Source organism: Anas platyrhynchos, chromosome 9, assembly GCF_047663525.1.
Source record: "Anas platyrhynchos isolate ZD024472 breed Pekin duck chromosome 9, IASCAAS_PekinDuck_T2T, whole genome shotgun sequence".
NCBI lineage: Eukaryota > Metazoa > Chordata > Aves > Anseriformes > Anatidae > Anas > Anas platyrhynchos.
The window spans coordinates 1,024,616-1,039,508 of NC_092595.1; the positions used below are offsets into that span (position 1 = coordinate 1,024,616).

At 44.0% G+C, this 14,893-nt stretch overlaps 1 protein-coding gene across 8 annotated transcripts in view; it reads left to right on the forward strand.

The window, feature by feature from the left end:
- Positions 1-14,288, forward strand: part of RAP2B (RAP2B, member of RAS oncogene family) — a 114,761-nt gene extending 100,473 nt beyond the window's left edge. For 6 of the 8 annotated variants that reach the window (XR_005268024.2, XM_072042583.1, XM_072042586.1 and 3 more), the window contains 5 exons: positions 751-1,076; positions 8,219-8,318; positions 8,798-9,424; positions 12,402-12,523; positions 14,035-14,288. The gene's annotated coding sequence lies outside the window, so the exon portion shown is untranslated. Of the gene's footprint in view, positions 1-750; positions 1,077-8,218; positions 8,319-8,797; positions 9,425-12,401; positions 12,524-14,031 lie in introns of all 8 variants that reach the window. The other 2 variants (XM_072042587.1, XM_072042588.1) reach the window with 2 other exon arrangements.
- Positions 14,289-14,893: the final 605 nt, after the last annotated feature.

Here is a 14,893-nt window from a genome sequence, read left to right on the forward strand (position 1 = left end):
GCGGCAAAGTTTTGGCCGTGTTTTGACATGAGAAAACTCTTTGTTTTCTTTAGAAGGGTCTGCAATTGCAGACTGCCTCCAACTGCTGATGACAAAAATATGACAAAAAAATCTTTTCCACTTCTCCATGGATGTAAATCATAACCTGTCTCTCCAAATGAGGGAGCAGGCACAGGCACAGCAGGCGCTGAACAGCTGCAATGCAAGGAGTGAATCTGCACTTTCATTAACTGAATGAGCAGTAAATGAATTTAAGTATCCAGAGCACTATTCACATTAGTCTTTGGAGGTTTGGAAATCCATATTGCTTTGTAATGATATGGGGAAAATAACTATACCAAAAGGATGCCTTTTTACAGAAATGTACAATAAGCTGTAGCTAAAAATACATTTAACCTCAGCTAAAAATCAGTGTAGCATATCCCAGCGTCTGCTTAATCACTGAGAAAGGAAGGATAAGGTGTTCTTGATATGTCCAAAGAAAGCCTTGTACAGTTGGGTACAAGGGCACATTTTGGGAAATGTGTTCAGCAGTGACAAGGAAAGGGCACACACTGCTCTGGCTGACGGAGAGCAGGCCTAGATGGTTGCGATTAACATTCTAGTGCCACCAAAGAGGCTCAGCATGTCTGAGTAATTTACTGCAAATTGGCAGATGGCTGCAGTAAAAGGATTACCATGAATCAAGTTAGATGGCAAGTGTAACAAAGCAATAGCAAGTAAAAATAACATTACTGTTCTCATTCCTAGTTAAAACTAAATGAACCCCAGTAGATTCAAAGCATGTTGAATGACAGCAGCTTCCGATGCCAGTTGAGAGCCCACCCAGAGCTCTTCTGCATTTTGCACCCTGTCTTCCTCGTGCTGCTGTCCCCACTACTGGCCAAGGACTTTCCTCTTGCTGCGCTGCTCTGGCACCACCTCAGCTGCTGCCTGGTGACTGCTCCGGGCAGCACAACCCTTTGGGCACTCCAGGAGAATCATCCCGGCATCCTCTGTACTTTGTATCATCACCAAAAAGGCCCCTGAATCGAATACGTTCAAGCTTTCAGCCATTCCGGAGTCTCAAGCTCAAGGTATGTAGCATTTGGACTTAGCAACTGTTCATCTTTAATATAGGTGTTTGCTCTGGGACCTCTTCCCTCATTTCAGTGTCAGGGCACGTTGCGCTTCCATTACCCAGCCATGGAAGAGCCCACTCCAGCTGGACGTGGGACAGCCTACCCAACCCCATGGCAGGTCAGCCTGCGGGCTAGCTGGGGGTGGAGAGGGCACATGGGTGCTCTTCCCATCTCCCCCAGCACCAGGGTGACCACCTGCAGTTGCTGAACCCTAAGGTTTCCGTCACGCTTCCAATCACACTTGCGGGTGTTCCCGAGGACGTACCTTCCTTGTTGGGGAAGATAAGTTTAGTAGTTACAAATGAAAAGTGACTGGAAGATGATGAGTGCTTTGCTGGGGCTGCTGATTCCGGGTAATTAATCCTGTATGGCACCCCGTCTGACAGGGAGGTGCAGCTGACAGCCCGTGATGGACGAGCTGCGTGGCCGCCTTTGCGCTCGCCGCGGTTCAGCACGGAGACACCCTCTGCAGTCTCACACCACTGCGTGCTCCCGTGTCACGCTGTGTTAATAACACGTCCCGTGTCCCGGGGGGACTGCATTGTTAATGGCTGTCTGATCTTCCTAATTAGCTTGACAGATTGAGAGGTCAGAGCCCTATTAGAAATCTTGTGCCAGGTTTGTTGCACGATGTTATTTTATTGCTTTATTTATCACATGCTGGTAATTCCTAACTGAAGTGTCAGATGTGTTCTGACTCAAAAACCTGGAAAGTAAATTTGGGATTCATTGATTGTTAGAGGTAACAAAATCACTTTATTTTTAGTCCGATTTTCCACGATTTTGATTGTGTGTATTATAATTAAAGAAAATTTGAAATATCTTTTCCAGCTGAATAATATTTAATCTGGGATAATGTGTTCATAAAGACTGTTTACATTAAAAAGAAGTAAAAAGTACCAATAATTTAGTATAGATAGTGACGTGTGAGGAATCTGCTATCATGTCATACTGCTAGTTTTACACTTTGTGAGAACTACAGCTTGTTGCCAGAAAAAATTAGGTCTTATGTATAATCAAATGCCTTACACATTTTAGCTGGGGACATTCATATGTAGCTGCAAGATAAAAATCTGCTGCAGGAAGCCAGTTAGTCACATCTAAAAGGAAAAGCTGGCATGAAGCCATTTGGATTTACACTGATTTCCACTGATTTAATGTTTCGAAAGCAGTTGTGTGCTTTCTAAACAAGAAAAGCAGCTCGGTGAGGCACTAATCTCTCACGCTTTTCCAGCAGGAAGGAGAAGGGCAGCGTGGAAGGATGCAGGTTTATAAGAGCAGAAGGTTTGCTTGGCTCCCCCAGAGCGATCTGTGAATTTCACGTGAAAAAACAGACTTGGCACAAGGCCTGCCAGAGGACAGGCACTTCAGTTACTTGACTTTTCTGTGGTGATTGTTACTCAGTTCAAATAATCAGCTAAGCATGGACAAAATTATGTGACACATAAGAAAATATCGCATCTAAATTTACAAAAATAAAAAAAAAAAAAAAAGAAGACATCTGAACCCCTCGAAAAACAAATTAACTCAGAGTTAAGATTTCTTCTATTTTCAACTATAACCCATGGTATATTTGAGGTTGCTAAGAATGATGGGTCAGGAAGGAGTTCCTCCACCCTGCGCTGTTTTGCTGCTGCTCAGTGCAACTATTGCTCAATAGAAATTGTTGCAATTTTACTGAAAAAAGTTAAGACTGCAGTGTAGTCACCACAAGCTCAGAGGACAGTGAACAGGTATATTAGTTAGACACAGCACTTGTCCTTAGTTAATAACTGCATCTTCATATTGCCTCTAGCCCTTTTCTTCATCCTTCCTCATACCTGCTTTTTTTTTTTTTTTCAAATTGTTCTACATTTTCTGATTCATCTGAAAATATTTTCTATTTAAATACATATAGTTTATGTATTCATTTTAATAGTGAACATTTTTCCTATTTAGAGGTAAACTTCAATTTCCGTTAAAGTATTTTATATCAGTTTGTCATAACACTATCATCATAATATACCTCTAACCATGGGTCTTAATCAAATGAAATTAGAAAATGACTGGTTGAGGATAAATTGCCACCAGTCATGGCGTAACAGCAACTATTAAAGCAGTCAGCTCCAGAATGAGCGAGTGTGAGCAGCAGTTAGTTGACTGAGCAACAAAAGCAATTAGGTTTTATTTCTGGGTTGTCCTGCGTGGCAAGGGCCAGCTTGCCCTGTCTTTACTCATACACAGCAAAAATGAATTCTTACTACAATAAGCTGATTAGTACCATAAAACTGATACCAGCTAATAGAACTGTTTACACAGATACTTCATCTGAAGAAGATGGCTCTCTTATCTATTTACAAATCAGTAATGAACCAGCTTTGAATTCTAGGACTGTCCACAACTGTGCACGCAGGGCAGTTCGTGTGCATTGGCTTTAGCCAGCGCGATTGCTGCTTGCCATGTTTGATGGACAGCAAAGTCAGCCAAGGTGCGGCGTATGAAGTGCCTTAAAGACATTGGGCACAAAAAGAGCACAGTGAGAGTTCAGGTTTGTTTGCAGAAATTGCTGCTTGTGTGGCTAATAGCATTTTTTTGCACACTCCTCATGGACAAAACTGGCCCTTGCAGGCAGGTTGGCACGGCGCAGTTAGCACGCAGCTAACTGGGAGCAGTGAGCTGTAAGCAGGCGTGCACGGGGAGCCTGAATGAACAGTCAGGAGCACTGCTTTTGTGGTATTCAATAGGCTCCAAACTAATAATTTTGTTTTAATTGTTATGAGTCAGTTAGCTATTTTAGGCCTTGCCTGCACTAGAAGAAAGCGTACTGGAATAGGTGGGAAAAAGAAGGCAAGCATCCTCAGCAGAGGAAAGTGCACTCCTTGGAGAAGAATTCTCTGCTCTTACCTGCTCTTACTTTTCTCCCAGAGTTTTGTTTCAACTGTTCAGTAACCAGTTACTCTGATGGTTTGTATGTTAGTATGTTGGGCTGATGTTTTGCTAAAGCAAACATAACATTTTACTTTTTATTATTCCAGATTAGCCAAGTGTTGGAAAACGGACTGAGCAGAAAGTATTGCAACAAAATGTTTGCAGCACGTAAATGATTTTGAGGCAGTAAACTCCCATCTAACGCATGCTTAACGAAGTGAGCCCTCTGTGGGGGTTATTATGGCATGAGCAGAGGGGAATTAGTGGTGACTCAGTGCAGGGGGGAGAGGAAAAAAAAAAAAAAGCTGGCTGTCACAAGTTCTTCATTATCCACTGACTGAAATGAATGCCAGTTACTGTAGTGCCACTTTGTGGTGAAACTGGGAACAAGATGAACATAAAACTGCAGATAAAGTTTCCAGAACGAGGAGCTGAGGTCCTGCCTTGTGGCCCACCTCACCCCAGCTGGGTGCCACTGGGCCGCTTGGCTGAGCCCATGGGCCACCAGCCCTGCAGCAAGGAGGGACGCAGCCTCTCGCTGGAAGCAGGCCACCTCCTTGGCCAAGGGGTGCTCTCCTGCACTGCTGACCCACAGCTGGTTCCACCCTTAAAGCTTCCGAGAGCGGGGAAATGTCCAGCCTCTTGAGCTCGTGTTTATCATAGAATGATCCAGGTTGGAACTGACCTTCAGGATCATCAAGTGCAACCGCCATCTAACACTACAAGTCCGCCAAAAAGATGAGGCATATTTCATTCTCTCTCTCTCTTTTTTTTTTTTTTTTTTTAATTGATTTTCTTTATTACCTCTTATTAAGTTTTTCTTTTCATACTCCCTGCAGAGAAGTCCTGCCTTTCCCTTCTCACGCCCTTTCCAGGGAACGGCATGATCTGTGCTGTGTTCAAGGCCTTCCATGTGATTAGTGGCAGAAGATTGCCCATTATACTGCCTTCTCCCTTCCAGGTTTTAAGCCAGAAAACGTGTCTCCTACATTTCCTAAGAGGATCCCCTCATTTCTTTTTGCCGTATTGATGAGCCAGGCTCTCATGCGCTGCAGCAGGGTGGGATGTAGTGAGGCCACAGAGCTGTTTCTGAAGTCTTCTAAAACAATAAAAGGAAGAATTGCTTGCCAAGTCAAATTTTACAGTCTCTTTTCAACCTGCACAGGCTGACAGCAGAAGCAGCAACAGCTAGGGCTGGTGAGGGTGAACATGATTAGGAATATCAAAGTATGTTAAAGAACAGCAATCATTATTTGAATTACTTGGCTATTCAGGAGTAATTCTCCATCCATGGCCAACCCCAGTGGAGTGTAAGTGCGGAAAACACAAACTAAATGAAGTGGAATCAATTTTCTCTATTTTTATAAATGAAAACTGCTTATGGTAGTAATTCCAGGTGCCCTGGTCTGTTGCTGTAAATGCAAATTAAAGGTGATTCACCACACCTCCCTTGCCACAAATTTCCCAGTTGCCTTATTTAACTTCTTACCCAAGGGCAATTAAATTAACACATGTAAGCTATTGCTCCCAAACGTGATGCATTTGAGGAGTCACTTTCCCTAGGAAATGCAGGCTTATAGGGGCACGCTGGCAAGAGCATCCTTTGAGCTTGGCAGGGGGTGATGCGCTGCAGTGAGCCCAGCTGGCTGTGACTGTCACCTGGGCAGGGACCCATGGGGACACAGGGACCCAGGGCAGCACCCAAGCTGTGGTTTGCTCACAAAATCACGGCACTTCAGTAGGAACAATGCAGGGAAGTGTCCATTGGCTGAGTGTGGCTGCTGCAACTGCTATTGCTTTTATTTTTAGTCTGATGTTGTGTCCAGTTTATTGTTTAAAAGCTCTCCTGTGGGGCCACGTTTTTTAAAAATACTTTCTAGCTATAGGATGTGAAAAAGGAAAGGAAAAGCTGGGATAAGGCTTATGTTAGCTTCTCATGTTCAAGTGGTTATAAGGAGCTGGTAAAAACAAGCCACTTGTTTTACTGAATTGTCCTTTGTACTCTACAAAAGGATGAGAAGCACAGTCAAGCTTTGGATTTCTTCTTTTGTCTGCCTGCTGGCATGAGCAGCTGAGCACATTCACCACAAATGCTGCAGAGCACAAGATCCCCACCTTCACCCCTTCAACAGCCAGTACAAGGCTGCTTGGGTCAAGTCATCCGCCCAGAGAGGTGGGAGGAAGGCACACGAACAGCTTAGGAGCTGTGTTTTGCAGAAGTATCACCTCAAAGATATCATTAGTTTGTTCTGAGGGAAGCAAGTAGTGCTGAAATGCTTGTTCCTCAATCAAACTGCCACAGGGAACTGGTAAGCCTTATTTCCCAGAAAACTGCAAAACAGAAACCACATCTAAAATGTATTTTAAGGCCTTTTCTTCCCTTCCTTCAAGAACTTCCTTCACACTCTAGTCGTGAACCAATTTCTTTATCCACACCTTCCTGGTGGAGGGAGCTGGGTTAGGATAACAGGCAGCAGCATCGTGTGCTCCCCCACTGCCTGGGGCACTGACCATGGCTCTTAAAGCTTCTCCATCCAGTACAAGCTGACAGTCCCTTCGGGGCTCAAAATTCAGGGTTAAGTTCAGTGAAAACACCTGGAAGTGTGTCACTGATTACCTCCGTGACTGTTTTCAGGTGAGTGGAGGACAATTTTGGGGAGGGGCTGTACTCTTGGGGTGGCTGAGCTGTGAGTTGAGGTGTAGGGCTATTGCTAGGGAAGCTGGGAGCATCTCACAGCGGATCAAACCTCCTAATAAAAATCACTTTGTTATATACCTCATGAAAGTCTAAAGCTTGGTCGACACAACTGTTAAATTGTGGTCTTCTCAGTTAATCTGAAGTAACTTCATTCCACGCTTATTAGCCATTTACCAAATGCCCAGATACTTTTTTTCTTAATTCCTTTCTCATGGCATTATTCTGCCTTCAGAGGTTTGTTTCGCACGCAAGCAAAATCTGCGTTTCAGAGTAGATACCGTGTGGGTGGTTCTTTATTACATTCTCTTCTTCCAAAAGCATTCAAATGTTGTTTTGGGTAGATTCAAGATGTCAGTAAGAAACGTTCAACACATTGCCCTGTTTGCATGCTTATCTATTGTGAGAAAACTAGATCTTTTCTGAGCCTTTTTTTCTTCTCTCCTGCTAAATGACAGATGACAGCAAGTCAACAGGTATGTACTTTGCAGTGTGATTGCCAAGGAGAAGTGGCCTAAATCAAGCCTTGATTGCTGGTAAATCTGGAACAAAGTGCCCAAGATTAATTGTCAGAAGACAACAACTCCCAGCCATAGCTGTTGAGGCTGTTCAAAGTGAGCTTTGCATTTTATTGCTTGCCAAAGGCTGTGGAAAAAATCTAGAGATACTGCTTACCCATAGTGGTCTTCTAGGCACATCAGATATTGCTCTGGTCTCGATGACTGCAATATCCAGTCATCAGCTTGGTGTCCTGGCAGGTGGGCAGACACAAAAATGCCTGGGAGGAGCAAAGAATGGAGAGAGCAATGGCCTGCACCAGAGGAGCAGCAGGAGGCTGTCAGTTGGATGCAGTTGTGACTGAATTTTGTGGTGTCACAATTAGGGTTTTATCTTTAAAAATCCAAGGATTACCCAGCTGTTATATGGTGCAGGAGTGACTGCTTGGGTCTTGGTCTTTAATTAAGCAGAAAGAAGAGCACAGAATTTGAGGAGAGCCCACATTTGTACCCCACACAGAAGTGTGCTCAGTCCTTAACTCTGGCAAACCTGGCAAACACGTAAAGAACTGAAAAATTCCCTGTCTTTGGGTATTTCTGAATCCTGTATCCCAAGAGTCATTTGTGCAATTAATTGTTCCAGACAGACATCAATAGGAGATTTAGTTTTTTGTTTACCAGTGTTCTGTGCTACATAATACCCTAAGCAAACCCTGATCCAGTGTGAATTGCAGTTTCACTGAAGACAATGGTACAATAGGTATTTATATTACAAATGAGATTTTGTTGCTATGATTGCCACTTCTTCAAATACCCATATAATCTTAGTGGGGGAAAAAACCAAACAAACAACAAAAAAAAAACCAGCCCAGTAGAATGTGAATGTGTAATTTTCTAAGACAGATTATACTCAGATGTCACCATAGTACTTAGAATTAAGAGTTATGTATTTTTGTTTCATTTTGCTGGTGATTTAATCTCCTCCTGTGCTTTTATAGTGCATCCTTGTAACTGAAAGCCAGGGATAAGAAGCTTGTGTTCTTGCAGAAGTCCCACGGCAGAACTGTGTTTCAGGACACCAAGATCTGGGAATACCAGGTAAGAGTAAAGGCTTGACACCATTCCGTGTAGCTATCTCAGAGGAGAATGAGCTAGAATAAAGTGAAACATTTATTTCCTAGATAGAATACAAGGGAATGTTAGTTTATATCTTGTGCTTTGATCAGATTTTGAAAAACACATCAGGAGCTTAATTCCAAATAAAGAATGAGAGATGTTCCAGACAAAGTTAATTTTTACTTCCGAGTTATTGTTTTGAGTGATGATAATAAACAACCTTCTGTTTTGACATTCTTTTGGCAATGTCACAGAATCAGAATATCTCTAATCTGCATTTTCCTTGAAGATTATGAAAATCTGATACCTTGGGTATATATAGAGTAAATCAACTCATTGCACTCATGTTTCAAGATCTAACTTTCATTCCAAGTTCATATTTCTATGTATATATTTCAAAAGATTATATGTGAAAATGGCTTTGGCACTAGGATTAGCAGGTTTTTAATTTGTTTTCACAGGTCTCCATACAAATGTGGCAGCAGGAATAAAAACTCAGGATGGAATACAAAATGAATGGAAGCAACCCCTAGGACAGGATGAAGCTGAACTCCATCCTGCTCTCCCCTCACCGATACATTCCTGTCCCCACAAGATCAGAGTTCTTCACGGTCGGTAGGGTATTCATCTGCACAGACAGCTGAGATATTCAGTTACTCATTTACAGAACTGAAGTCTAGGGGCAGGCAGGAAACACAGAACTGAGCAGAAGCCCGAGGTTCTGTATGGGCAAGTGGCAAATTCCAGAGATAAACTGCACGAAGCACAATAATTCACGGGCATGCCCCGTGCTCCTGTATTTATCTATGTTGTCAGTTTTGCCTTCTAGGTCCATCCTCCTGTTTGTATCTTTCTTGCAGTGTTTCCCTTACACAGCTGCAGAAGCATATTTCTGCATTACACATCTGCCAGAGCTGACCAGTCCTTTGCCAATGTCCAAAGGTCATCACTGAAGCTGACAAAAGGATCATTACTTCCTTGTTTGTGCCCAGCAGCTGGATATGAGCATTCAGCTTACAGACGGCTGTGAACCCTCCTTGCTGTCAGCCAAAAATTCTGCAAGAGTTGAGGAGTGACCCACAAGCCAGGTAACAGGTGCAGGAACTGCCACTGAGCTCCGAAGCTTCACAGAAATGCTTAGTGCTGGGAATAGCAGATAATGAATTAGCCTCCGTTTACGTGCTGGTGGCTGGGCTGTGCCTGTGCACTTTGCCCCGGGGCAGAAGGTGCAGTTTGGCTCTTCTGTCCCGAGTGGGAGTGGGCAGGATCCTGGCACCTGGCTGCTGCCCGCTGCCCCGCTCCTCCTGCTCCCCGGGACCTGTGAGCGTGGGCATGGCGCAGCTTGGCCTCGGGCCTCGGGTGTGCCTCCAGGAGGAGGAACGGGCTGCAGGGCAATGCCAAACTCCATGTATGCGGCACCTGCTTCGTGCAGGGCGGGCGAGGAGCCCTGAGTCAGGCTGGTAGCTTGGCACGGCCACGCTTTGAGCCAGGGGTGTGTGTACGCTGGGTGCTGCTGGAGCTCGGCCGCCCAGGCCTGCTCCCACAGCGCGGGGCTGGCTGCTTGCACTGCCGGCCTTGGGCCATGCGTGTGGAAGTGAGATGCAGCTGAGTCAGGGAGGAGAAAGAGCCAAAGGCTTTATGATTGTTTTCTGAAGCAACAAATGCATTACCTGCAGTGCAGCATTTAGGCACTTCAAGTCCTGTTGTAGCCTTCACAGGACCTCAGAGAGAGCCTAGCAGCCGGTGCCTGCCCACTTACTGTGCCTGACACTAAAATGGAACCGTATAACCCGTGTCCCATACCAGCAGGGAAGTGAATTAAAACTTCGGATAGCACACCAACCTCTCTTACTCTCTACATGGACTCTACATGAGTGCTGGCTGTGGCTCACAGCTGTTTGAGTTGCAGTCACAACATGAAATCAGTGCTGTAGCTACAGCTGCAGAAATTCCAGAAGTTCCTGCTCCCGGTTGCCTGCAATGTAAATCAGGGCGTGAGCCCTCGGAAAATGCTGGTCTCTGTCTGCTTCATCTCAAAATGAGTGCTTACTTTGATTTAAAGACAATGTGTTTTACCCCGAGTTTATCACAAAAGGCTGGATAATTGGATGATACAAACTGGCATAGCTCCACGGATGCCAACTGGCATTTAACCCCATTTCTGCATTACTTGATGGCTGGAACCGCTGCTTTGGAGGGGCATCAGAGCACAGGGATAGCAAGGCATATGCAATGAGACATGTCATTACCTAGTGGTCAAACTACAGTACAGTATTTTAAGAAGTTTGCATTGTCCTAGCTCTTGAGTCTGGTGTGCTGGCACTAACATGGTGACTTACTGACTGTGTGTCACCTACCTGGAACTGAAACCTTTCTGTCTCCCAGAGGTACAATTGGTGGCACCTTTCCAAAAATTTCCTGGCAAAATGTGTTTGTCAGTAAGCTGCACAATCAGTGCCTTGTCACAGTCTGCGCAGATCTCCAGATGTGTTGCTTATTTTCACATCCCACAGACACACAGTGTAGTTTAACGGAGGAAGAACTGGATATATTTTTTTTTAATCTGTCATCTCTTTATCACTAGCTCTTGGTAAATGACTAGAGAATTTATGCATTGCAGATGTAGCCCCTCGGCTCCAGCGAGAAGCTTATAAATAGCATAATGCAAAAACTGCAGCCTGGCGCCAGCGCCGTGAGCTGCAGAGCCATGTGCCCTTTTCATGGAGTCTGTAGCACAAACTCCTCTTGGCCTTCTAGCACATCGCTGGGCTCATAAATATTTCTGAGGTTAAAAATAAGATAAACAGCCCTGTCTAGTGGCAATTTCAATAACTACATCAGAAGGACATTACTTCTAAAAGAATTCAGCCCCATATGTGTTGAATCAAGTGAGTTTAAAAATAGATGGTTGGCTTGCTTTTCTACATGGTAAATGCTCCAAGTACTTCTCCAGAGACCCTGGATAAACATGTGAGGCCGTACTCTGCCATTAGCTTTCTCCTAAGAGATTAGCTGCCTTTATTTAATTTTCACCCAAACCAATACAACTCCCTGATGGCTTGCCACTTCTCAAGCTGTGGCTGTATCTAACGCCTCCCCTTGGACATACTCAGTGCCAGAGGTCCAAACCTGCCTCGGGCTCCCAAGTGGAAGCTGTCTTTGTGCTGGAAGCCGTGTGGGAGCAGACTTTGCATCACTCTGGGTTCTTGTGGGTCCCGTGGTGCTCCTGGAGGTAGGTTTTACCTGCAGAAAGGGGCAGGTTCTGCTGGGATCGCCGCCTGCGCAGCTCAGGTCCTGCAGCAGCCCCACTTCAGGGCTCTCTACGGGCTGCCGTGTGTGCTGCTCTGCTGGGCCCAGCAGCACCCGGTTCTCAAGGTGAGCCTGGTGGGGACAGGGGCAATAGCATGGACGGCCCAGTGAGGATGGGAAACCCAAGGGACTTTTTCATAATTTTAAAACACCATCACCCCATAAGGCAGGCTGGCCCAGGGCTGGTGGTTTGCAGGGTGGGTGCAGCAGCGAGCAGGGACCCAGCTGCCTCCCAGCACTGGGGAAGGTGTTATCTCTGGTCTCTAGAGTTTAGCAGCCTGACACCCACCTACTTGGTCTTGCTTTTCTTGTTCTGTCACACTCAGGTGTGTGCTCATTGAGATAAGAGATTTCTGAAACCCAGAGCCAGCCCACCCTCCTGCTGCACACCTACCCACTCATCATTACCACTCTGTTTGATCTTGGAGAATGTTTCAAAGAATTCAAGAATTTTTTTGTTTGTTTGTTTTTTAATTGTATTGATTGTTGTTGTTTTTTTTTTTTTAAAAAAAAAACCTTTATCAAAATGGAAAATAGGTGTGAAGAGAGCAGAGTTAGTGAAATTATTGGTATTATAATTGATTTGTATACTGGTGTTTGTTGTGTATGTGCATATGCATCCGTGCATTGTACAGCCTAGATCTGAGAGTCAGACTGCCTACATTAGTTGTGGTAAATCAAAATAAGTAAGCAGAAATAATAAAGAAGTTGCGTGAGGCAAAGACTCAGCACGCTATCCTTGTCTAATGATGTCAGATTGCAGAGGATCAAAGGTCGGAGCCTGAAGGAGTGAAGGTGACCTCACTAGGAGCTGCTCAGATGTCAGGTGAAGTGCACGCCCCACAAACACCGATAGCATGTTGGTGCTGCAGCCAGAGGTAAGAGCTGAAGATGCTTGTAGACTGCAAAACAAATGGCACCGTTTTTTTATATGTTAAGCTCTCTTGAAACAAGAACTCTGCTTTTTCTAAGCAGGCAGTCTTTATTTCTTAATCTCAGGGCAAGCAGGTAGAGACAGAAATAAAGCTGTGGCTAGCTGGAAGAGTCATGTGCAGCAGAGCTTTAATGTGAAGTCTAAACTTGCATGTTTGTCTGAAGTCTCCAGTGAAGCCAACAGAATTTTATAAAAGGAATGCATTCTTGTTAAATCTGTCTCCTCCCTTGCAACACCTCCAGTCAGAGCCTGCAGCCTTGACTTGCTTTTTGCATAAGCAAAGGCTGAAGATAAGGAGAGAGAAGCAATAATAGAAACCTGCAGTTTGCAAAGTGCCCTGCCCAGAAAGAATTCAGGACTTTGATTCAACTGCTGTCTCTGGACTATTGCTTTATCTGAGTTCTGTGTAAGCGCTTTTCTTTGTGCCCCATCTCTTTGTTGCCTTTCTCTGCCATATACCAGACTGAATCTGGTGAATTAGGTTTTTCAGTTATTTTTGTCCGATGTTTTTTAAGCTGCAAGTCCTGGATCATGTCTCCTATTTCTCATTCTCCCCTTGAGCTGGGTTTTCTTTCTTACATCTCCTTTTATAAGTTCTGACTCAATTCACTCTCTTTGTGTGGTGTTGGCATCTCCCATCACGACTGCCTGCCAATTCCTTGCAAGCCCCGTGTCATCTCTTCCACGCACTGTGGTTCTTGGCTGCCTGCCGAGTCTCAGACTTCACACTTCAGGATTTCTAGGATCTGCCCTCTTGAGAATTTTTTTTTTTTTTTTTTATTTCCTCTCCCTTTTAATATTTAAAATGGTTTCTCCTCTGGCCCTGAGTTGAACTCTCTCCAGGCACAAGGCAAATCAGACTGCTCTGCAGCCTGAGGTGGAGCACACTGAGCTCAGTAGGGCAGCACAGAGGGCAGGTGCCGTGTGCTCCTGGGGCCATATTCAACGCATGAGGGTCTCTCAGCTGCTGCTCTGAACAGCAAGATCTGTGGGTAACCCAGCATGCAAAGTTTTAATATGCTCCCAAGATTGATAGATGCTAAAAATTCCATTTGGTGACAAACTGAGGGAAGGCAACAGTTGGCAGGAAGCATTATCCTGTCAGTTTTAACTTGTTCTTCCTATTCGCTGTAAAGGGTGTTTCCTACATACAATTGTGCAAAATTGAATAAGAAAAGCAAGCTAATTTGGAGGGGAGAACAAATTATTAAATGTGGTTGTATATAAACCAGCTTCTCTTACAAATTTATTTCTAAGGCTTTCTCGAAGTTGCTTGCTCTTTTGAAATTGTGTTGCTGGTTTTGTGGCTCCATTTAGTACCAAACGGCTACTTTGCCTGCTTTTTTATGAAACAAACTGTGTATGTCAATCACATATAAAACAAACTTGCACGTGTTAACGTTAAATGGTCACAATTGCTTTCTCATACTCTGTCTTGATCTCTGTGGGAAGCAGGCACACAAAGAGATGAAGACTGTGGATCTGGAGATACACACACACTTGCAGAAGAACTTGCTGGCCTGCACATGCGTTGCTTCAGTCCTCATGAGAAGTCCCTATCTGACCTAGTAGCTGGACAAAAATGTGCTTGGTTCTTAACCTGTAGTATTAAGGCGGTAATTCCATAGCTCACGTTGCTCATTATAACTAATGTAATAATCACATAACGAAATATACAAATAGAGAATAAAACTCTCTTTTTATCCTTAGACTAGAATATTGTGTTCTTTATAAGCCATTTATACATTTGTATAAACATGCCATACAGATATTCATTAATGAATGTTCTTTGCAAATATAACCCCTTCTTTCTGCATGTAATAAGTCAGCCTTGACTTCTGGATAGTGTTTGCATAATTGGAATAACCTTATGTGCCAGACTCAGAAATTGCTTAAGTCAATGAGAAGCTGTAAGTCTTTCCACTGAGCTGAACAAGTTTAGGATCATGATTTATATTCATATTTAAATTCAGATCTTTCTGCCTTTGTTTGTTTTGCATAGCAATTCTATCATATTGATCACTTGTGACTGATCACATAACTCATACACTATTAGTTCTTTCACTTGATTTGATACCTATAAACTCTTTTGGAGTAATGCTACCCTCGTCAAATTTCCTGGGTGAGGATGCATATATACATATTTGTATACATGCATATAATATACGTGTGTGGGGTGTATGTATATATTTAACAGCACAAACTCCATTCTACACACACGGTTTCTGTGTGGGCAGAAAGATTTAATTCCCAGACATTGGTGCCGGAGCAGGAGTAGCCTGGTGATTAGCAGTCCCACACTGGCTCCCTTCCT